The sequence below is a fragment of the Leptosomus discolor genome, chromosome Z (assembly GCF_034619465.1).
Source record: "Leptosomus discolor isolate bLepDis1 chromosome Z, bLepDis1.hap2, whole genome shotgun sequence".
NCBI classification, from domain to species: Eukaryota; Metazoa; Chordata; class Aves; order Leptosomiformes; family Leptosomidae; genus Leptosomus; species Leptosomus discolor.
The window spans coordinates 5963105-5972556 of NC_141419.1; positions in this window are offsets into that span (position 1 = coordinate 5963105).

The following is a 9452-nucleotide window of genomic DNA, read 5'->3' on the forward strand; positions in this document are numbered from 1 at the left end:
CCTCAGACACCCGGCTGCGGTGCTGGCTCTCGCCTCGCTGCAATGGGGAAAACTGTGTCTGTTCAGATCTTTTGCCTTCCTCTTAAAAGATGATTTCCATTCCAACAGCTTTGCTCCTGTCAGGAGGCAGCCTGGTGTCAGATCCAGTTTTATGGCCCGCTGAGAATGCCTTTTCTGTGCCGGCTCCTTCCCGTCCTTTCTCTTCTACCCTTTATTTCCTGTCTTGCAGGAAAAGAAGAGAAAATCCCCAGCAGATTTGCTGATTATAGAGTCGTGTTCAACATGAGCAAATCAATACAACAAACTGTACAGTGTGATTCTGGGCCTTGAATAAACAAGGTCCCAGGCAATTTAGCCAGGTGCCTGTCATGTTCAGGCATCCTCCGGATCGCAGCCTGAAATGAAACCAAAACATCTCTTTGCAGGAGTTAATTACAGCTCTAAATTTCTCATCTCTCTTCACCACCGGCGCTATATTGTGTGGCTTTAGGTCACAGGCAATTTCAGCTGGGCTGGAGGAGGCTCCTGCATCTTGTATACCCAGGCAGTGAATTTTGGTGACGGCAGTGGGGACATAGAGGCAAGGACAGGGGAAAGAGGGCAGGGCTGAGCCTGGCTGGGCTCAGGAGACATTTTGTGGGGAGAAATGCTGCCCGGTCAGGAGTGACTGGGGTCCTGGTCTGGGTGCTGCCACTGAGCTTCTTTACCTTCTGTGCCCAAATCTCTCGTTGGCAGAGAAAGAGGGCTCTCTGTGCTCCTTGAGCACGTTGAGACTGGGGTGACCGAAGCTGGGGTGGGATTTGGTGTGGGGCTGCTACTATCCGTCACGTGCAAAGACGGCTGGACCTGAGCTTTCGATAGAGGCACTTCGCAGAATCAGATTTTGCTTCTTTGAAGTCAGACCCCACCAAAAGCTCCTGCAGAGATGCCGTCGGTGGTGTCGTGCTCGCAGAGGACTCAAGGCCACGTGCTGGCTTTGCTCCAGCCACACACGCTGTACAAGCCAGCAATCAATGCAATGGGCACAACCACGAACTACACCAGCGAAGGGGGATTTTCATTAAATGGGAACAGTTCTCACTAGTCACCAGCTTATAACAGGCAAAAGCAGCTTTTAGCTGCCTCTTGCTCCGCTCTCCAGCAGGAGCGGTGCCCATGGCAGCAGATCCATCAACATCCTTTGGGACTGGTGCTGGGCCCATCACCTTGGGGCTGCAAGCACCTATTCACTAACATTACTGAAGCACCTTGAGATCCACAGAGAGTGCCATAGAGATGCAAAGTGTTATTAAACCCATAGACAAGCCATCAATCATCCGGCCTGACTGTTGCAATACCATATTTCTTATTGATGGAATTAGCAACACTGAGCTCCCAGCCCAATCAATAGCCTTAATAATTCCATCAAGGTCATGTCAGCTTTCACTTCCCTCGCTATGTTTTCCAAAAGACACTCATTTCTAAAACCCAGAAGTAAAGGTGTTGCCTACCTCTTACACAGCTACTGCTCCAAGGGGAAGCCTGGGGCAGTCTCGGGTGGTGGGACCCCCTGCAGCCTTGCTGTGCTGTGCAATAAATGGGGAGGCATCACCCATCAGATGCAGAAACCTGCCTGAGCTCGGTGTTTAGGTCCCCCAGTGAGGACTGGCTTAGCAATAGCTTTGATGGACAGACAGGTAGTGACTGCACAATTAATACAATCCCCTTGTCATGTCCCTCACTGCCGGACAGCTTCTGTTGTCCTTCAGAATATATTTCCATCCCAAACACACCCAGATTTCCAGTTTCTTCGCACTAGTAAATCTTTCTCTTGCTTCTTGTGCTGCCCTTTGCTGAGGAAGGACAAGCTGTTCTCCAGCTGCGGGGCAAGCCCTGGCCCTCTGCATCCCACAGACCAGCGCTTTCTGCAGCCTCGAGCTGTGGTGGAGCCTCAGGGCCGTAGCCGTGCCGTGCCGGCCAGTGCCACAGCTGGGAGGGTGACTTTTCTGCGGGGAAGGGTACGCCACCAGTTGAGAGCAGCTGTCAGCAGAGAGAGGGTATTACGGAAACACAGGACTTTCAGATGAAATGGTCATTACATTTCAAAGCTACAAACAGCAGCTGTAAGCAGCTCAAGCCTCAGAGGTCTGATGCCTCAAAGAATTCCTGTATTTACCAGTCACACTTCAAATTGCCGTCTGAACGAAAAGATTTGATTGCAGTTTAAAAGTAAAATTACTGTCTGTTAAGAGCGTGTTGGGAAGTTATTAGAGACCTGTTTACTGGGGTTTTGGAAACATCTTCTGCTAAAATCTCTCTGCAGGAGCTTTGCAGGTGACTGCCACGGGTTTACTACAGGTGCGACAGTAAATGAGCAATAATTAGGGTGCAATAATAATAGGGGTGCAATGGGAGAGCGCTTTCCCCGTGGCACACAAGCAGGCAGTGGCCATGGCTGGGTGCTGGGGACCAAAACACACTCCAACAGAGGTGGAGCCTCCCCCAGCTCCTCAGGAAAGGCAAACTGCTGCCCCCAGGTTTTCCTGCACAATGGTGGGATTAGGGAGGCGAATGAACAGCTCGGCCGTAGGCAGCAGCTTTGCTTCCCGTTCTCCTTGGAAGGACTCGGGGCTGCAGGAGTCCTCTTAGAGGCTGTTCTGCGCTCTGCTGACGACCCTAATCCTCCCTCGCATCAGGGCCCTGCCATTGTCTGAGCTTTACAGGCCCTGAATCTGTGCTCGAATCTTTTCGTGTGTATTATTAATCCTGTGTCTTCATTCCTGTGGAGATGGATTTAATGAGCATAATTACGATTTCCAAGAGAAAAACCGCTCAAGCTGCAAATAGGGCCAGCAATTCACCTTTTTCTCTCTCTGCAACAGTAACTCTCAAAGCACCAAGAAACCCTGTGTTCCCTGCTTAGCTGGAAAACAAGGTCCCACAGCTTTACTCTGGCAAGGAGGCCCCTGTTGCTGCTTGCTAAACGTGCTGCCCTGGTCTCTGTCTGCTGGGAGAAATGCTCCCCATTACGCTGTTAAAGCAAGCTGCAGCGCCTGCTGATGGGGCAGGAGCAGCTCCCCAGAGCCAGCACTCTGCTGTGGATACACCCAGGGACCTGCTGCAGCCTGCCAAGACTCTGAGTCCACGCTGGAAATATCCTTGGAAGCAAGAAATTCCTAAGCTGGAGCCCACCTGCCCCAGCCTAGTGCTTGCCAGCATCCCGCTGGCTGCTGAGAAATGAAAGGACCAGGGGCACTTGACGAGGGTTCGTCTGCAGCATCCAGGGTCTTGGTGGCTGCTCTGGAGCTCATAGGCTGTTGGAAGCTCCTGTAGATTCCCCCGTTAAAGAGAAGGATGCTTTAGCCTTGTTTTTCCTGATGGATTAGTTCCGCAAGAACAGCCTCGATTCTCCCAGGGATTTCAACCATATCTGATTTTCTCATTTCTTCTTTCTCTGTGCCTGTGTGCCCCAGGGGGTCGCTTTGAAACCCCAGAGTCTGCTGCTAGAGGCTGTGCTGGGAGAGAGGTTGGGGAGGGGGGGGGGGAACATGCTGGTGGAGGGAGTAATGAGTACCCAGGGACGCTGCAAAAAGTTTGATTTCAGTGGTCAAGATTACAGGTACAAAATATTAGGGAAGTCCAAACTAACAGATGCCTCGCCTCGTTTATTCTTCTCTGCCTGCTGATGGCAGCTCATCGATCTGTTAGCCCACTCCTCCATCTAGGCTGACCAGTGCATTCCAGGTTGCTGAACTTCTATTGCAAAGAGAGTGTCTTCAAAGACACCAGATCATCTCTGCCCACTCTTCAGCCAGCTCTTCTTCCAAGCCCAGCTCTGTATCTCTCTTCCTTATCTCAAGTCAATACTTTTCCCTTTGTAGCTTGAGAAACACTAAGTTTTGTATTAACTCCCGTTCTCTCTGCCTTATTTACTTATTTACTGCCTGCATTGCATTAAATCTTGGATGTGTCAGCTGCAAAGCCCGTATTTCAGACACCCAACGGCCCAAGGTGCTTGGGAGGAGGACTCTGGGATGTGTAAGAGTAAATTTTTTCTAAGGATTTAGCTCAAAATGGAGACAGATTTTCATGGCTTGCCTCAACGTGAAGAGATTTGCATGTTCTTAAATACTGGTGCAAACTCAGTGCTTGTAGTGCCTGTGTCTGCACCGCTGCACGTTGGTGTGGGTAAGGCAAGTCAAAATCGACACAAACTGTGTCAACAGCATTATAAGAAAGGAGAAACATAAGACTTACCATAAAAATCCATCTTTCCATAAAGATGGATTGAAAGGTGCTCTGCTTCTCCTGGGATAAACTCACTCCCTATCTCTAGGGAGCAGGCACAGGGTTTCATGGCACTGTAAATCCAGCTTCAGGGCTTCTAGCACCAGATAAAAAGCCTCTGTGGCTGTATGACATAACACACTGATCGAGTATAAATTCCCTCTGCCAGTTCGTATTTGCTCAGGCAGTTTTGATAGGCTCTGTCTGTCTGACAGCTTTATGCTAGATCAGGTATCATCTGTCCTCCTGCAAGCTGCAGAAAACCGGACTAAATTTCTCATTGTCTGCTCAGGGTGAGTTTGGGCTGTGCTGATCCGCCTTTCGGCTGCGCTGCCGTGGCACCCAGTGTTGCACCCCCCCCAGTACCAGGGACTGCATCACCGCTGCGGAAAACTCAGCTACTGACTTTTTCCCAGGGCTGGGGGAATGTTCCTAGTTGGGAAGAGGAGAAACAGGGCAGTTTTGGTTTGCAAAAGTTTCCTACCTTGCTTGCTTTACCTCCCCCTCCGGCTCTCAAACATTACCACACGGATTAAGCACACACGCCCCCTCCACCCCAGCTACTTCTGATGCGGCAGGTGATGGGAGCCGAGAGGGACGAAGCCTGGAGCATCCTCGCCCAGGGCTCCCCGCTCCCCCCTCGCTCCGACACTAGGGGGGGGCAGAGCCCCGCGGATGCGGCCACGCGTGGGGCTGCGCGCACCGCGCTCCCCCCGCAGCTCCTGGGCGAGGGGCGGTGAAACGGGCGGAATCCCTTTGCAGGGTGGTTCTCTCGCTTCCAGCCTAAACCCAGCTAAATTAATCTCCCTTAAAATCAAACTGGTTTTTTTTTTTCCTTTTTTTTTTTTTCCTTTTATTTTTTTTCCCCCCTAGTTGCAGCATCCTGTTCATTGCTGTGTAGACCAGCCCTGAGATGGTAGGGGGTCTAGCCTTCAGAGCAGCCTCACTCTTCCCTCAGCCCAAAGTTTTTACTTACTACGCTCCCTGACGTACCTCTGCTGCGATTTCCCCCCACCCAGCAGCTCCCTCTGAGCTTTGCAGTGGCCCTTTAGGTCTCCTGCCTGACCCCCCGGGCCTCTCCTCTTCAAGCTAAACCTCATATCCCCCAGGTTTCTTTGGACATCAGTGGAGGGATAGCAGGGCTGTCTCAGCGCCCCTGCTTTTTTGGGGAAATAGTAACAATTGAGATAAGAAGGCGCTTGCAGCCGACCGACACCCCAGCCTGCTGCTGCGGAGGGCTCCAGTCTGTCCAGAGGTGCCCGTTACGGGAGGTGTTTGGCAGCCTCTGCTCCCCTTCCCTGGTAAGATGTGACTGACTGAGCCAAGGCACTGCAGGTGCCAGTCTGATACCACTTGTAGCAGGTCACTGAACAGGTGGGAAACACCCGTCTCCTTCTTAATGTATGACTTGAGAGAAAAATACACAAAACGGGAGAGGTGCAGAGCCCGTTCGCATGTATATGAATTGCTCTGACTGCCCTGTATTGATCTTGCTCTACTTTATCTTTCCCCACCTGCTTACCCCACTTCTTCAGGTACCTGCGAAATCCCAATGCAGAGAGCGAGGCAGAAAACAAATGGGTTTTTTCCCTAAAGCTGTGGGATTTTTGGTGGACTTGGGTGAGGAACACTATTTGTTAGCATCTTCCTCTTCCAAACACCGCCCAGAATGTCGTAACATCAGCTGTGCAAGAGCTGTAAGCCTCCAGTCCTTTTGGACACTAAAAGTGTGCATGATTGTATAGAGGAATGCACATCTCTGCAAACGTGCACCTGTGTCTGCAGCAACTTTTCTCAGCTGTGCACTCACACAAGCCTACAGGTCCCTGGGAAACATTCAGACTAACTCCTATATATGTCCCTGCATGCATTAGGTACGTATCTGCTTGTCTATCCATATGCATGAATTGAAATGAATATGGATTGGTGTTTGCAGGCTGTGCGTTATTACATGATGGAGGATGAGCACAGTGTCTTGGATCCTGTTTCTGTAGGTGCTGTTAAAACCACAGAACAAAGAGGGGGGTAACCTGCGAATGGGGGATGCTCGACATGCGGGGAAACACGATGGTTTAGACGGCAGTTCATGAGCTCGGCAAACAGAGGGGCTGTGTGCTGCCCTGGAGCTGTCACAGCCAGAGAGAGCTTTGGGCAGGGTCTGGGCAATGGTGATGAACACCAACGTTAGCAAACGCGGGGCAGTCTTGTTTGAAAAGGCATGAGACAGCAACAGTTTGGCATCTCCTGCGTCAGGCGGTGTGAGGCTGAGGCAGGGTACGTGTGTGTGCACGCGCGACGTGCAGATCTGCAACCAGGAATGGGGGCTGTGGGGAGGGTAACCCCCTTCCCAAATTAACGGTGCCCCGTGGAGGAAGAGGGGCTGCGCCTCCTGGTGAGGAAAACACAGCTTTCCCCATGAACATTACAACTATATTCATCCCCCAAACTTATGGTTGTACATTAATGCTAAGTGCATCCTGAAATAAATGCATCCATGGCATATATCTCTGCACATACTTCACACTCCCACGTCTGCTGCGATTCAGGACCCAGGTCTGCTCAGCCATAAAGAGCTGTGAGGTGTTTTAAACTATTTCCTTCTCTTTACAAATCCTCCTCCTATTTTCTAATACACTGAACTATGAAATTAGGAGCCTACATGGCAGGCGCGTGAGCCCTTGTCGTCAGAATCTTTCCCAAGTGATGGGGGATGTTTGGCAAAATTCAGAACCAGAAGAACACCCCCAACTGCATTTTTAACTTATTAAACAAAGGTTGTCAGCAGCTTTGTAAAATTGCTGTATTTTCATGTTTACTTTCAAGCCAAGCTGCGTATTGCCCGTGCCTGCTGCTGGGCCGGTGACTTGCCCTTGTGCAGTGTCCCCAGTGCTGCCCACGCTCTCTCCAGGGTATATTTTACTCCCCAGCACAACACAAGGTGCAAGGAAGTCAAGCTGAGCTAATGGCAGGTTAGGGACTAAGGGAAGCATTAATATGCACCTCCCTGTAAGCCTTAAACAGTAGGGCCCCAAAATTTAAATCTCTTCTGCTTCAGGAATTTTAATGAGCAAAGGATGAGGCTTGAACCTGAAGCTCTCCAGAGCTCAAGCCATGACCTCCTACTGTTTGTCAAAACAAGTAACATCGTTGCCTGGCTCCCGGGAAGGGAAAATCAGCAATTAGAGGGCAAATGTTGGTTGCTGGGACCATGGTCTGGATGTTGGGGTGAAAACCTCTGTGTTTGCACCTCAAGGTCTATCTTGGTGCTTCTTTCAGTCCTGGTTCACGCACTGCAGTTTAAATAATGTTCCCTGAGCCCCAGGAGAGCGGTCAAGGACACCCCGGGCTCCCCCAGCACACCTGGTTTCTCCCTCAGCTTTGCTCTCATGACTGCCTTGCCTTTTGCTTTTGACAGAAAGCAGCTCAGAGTGGACAAAACGATGAATCTGAAACTTTTAAAAGGAGCCAAAATAAATGAATCTATAAATATCTTTGTCCCTAACTATTCATCTCACTGTTGCAGATGTTGTTTGGAATTAGAAATCCCCTTGGCCCTTTTTAGCTTGTATGTATTTAATGGGAAATTAGGTCTTAAATCCTCCGTCTCCTCGCCGGCTGCAGGAGCCCTTGCTGAGGTTAGGCAAAGGTTTGGTCCAAGGCCAAGTGCAGGATCAGGACTCAGCACTTCTGCAGTGAATCTGAGTCTTGGTGTCTTCCTTTGGGAACTCTGGCTCTGCTTTTTTGCCCACCCTTGCCATAACCAGAGGCTGTAGAGAGCCAGAGCCACCAGAGACACACTCAGTACCCAAGTGGGGAGAATAGGGCATTACCTGCTCGTTTTACCCCCCGCTGTTGACCAGCCCTGCCAGAAAGGCTTAATTTTGTAATTATTTCCCTTTCATTAGCCCCAGCTGCAGCTCATCAGGAGGGTCCCCAGCCACAGGTAGATGCTGCCACTCAGCTTTTCCCCCTTTCCTCCTTTTTTCCAGCTTTGAGACCCGGAGAACAGCTGCACAGTTGGATTCATTTACTTACTCGGAGCCACCAGCAGCCAAGGAGAACTGGAATCCAACAGAAATATTTTAGTGGTGCTAATTATGGCAACACCATCAATAGCAAGCCGGGGTTTGTACCTATGGCAGAGGCGCTTTCTCTCCCTGGTGCGCAACTAGGAATTGACTGTGAGGGACTCAGAACAACAATTAAAATGCAACTTAAGCTGGAAGTGACCCACAGGGAATTAGAGTGCAAGCGGAGAATCAGCTCTTTGAGCAGGTTTTGTGATGCTTTTGGTGAGGCAGGTAAGGTCTCAGCTGCTGTCCCCAGTATAGCCCAGAGGGTCGCTCCTGGGTCTCTGGGACGTCCTCCAAAGGAACCAGGCCACCCAAACATCCCCTTGCCTCCATTAACCTGCTCTGCAGGGAGAGTTATCGGTGCCTCTGCGTTTATTACAGGTCAGGCTTTCCCAGCCACCGGCTCGTGGCTGAGAGGGCCCTGAATCGACGGGTAATTTATGGAGGTGAGTGGGAAAAGGAGTGTTTTTCTAGCTTGCTTTTTTGTCTCAGTTCAGGGAAATCTGTAGGCGGTTCAGCCCGCTAAATTGGGGAACAAACCAGACCCCTCTGCAGCCCTACCTGCTTTGCCCCATCACCGATCCTTGCTGGGCACTGAGGTGGGCTCAGCACAGGAGGAGAGGCAGAAGCTGGAGCATCTCTGAGCCCAGCAAGGGGCTCACCGAGACCCACACGCTGCGCCGCCAGCCCCAGGGTTGCTGCACAGCCCTGCCGTGGCAACGTCCCCAGGCGCTTGCCGGGGGGGGATGAAGCAAACCCCTGCTGCTGGAGCAGAAAGGCAAGGAGAGGGGAGCGATTGTCAGACAGCGGGGAGCAGATCCCAGCCCCTCTCCCGCAGACCTCAAGGTGAGGTTGAGGCAGACATTACCTACTGCCTGTACCAGCCTTCGGGCTGAGGAGGACATCAGCAGCAGCTCATCTCTTGGCTGCAGCCCTGCTAGCCCAAGCTTTCCCCCATCCCTATGGTGGCCCTTTTCCCACCTTTAGAGGAAAGAGCTGCAGGTTCATCTCCCTCCCCAGGTAGAAGCTGTAAACTATTTTCCTTTTAAAGCATCGCTAATGAGCATCGATGGGGCTCAGCCTCTTCCCTGCCGAGCCAGCGCCGCTGCCAAA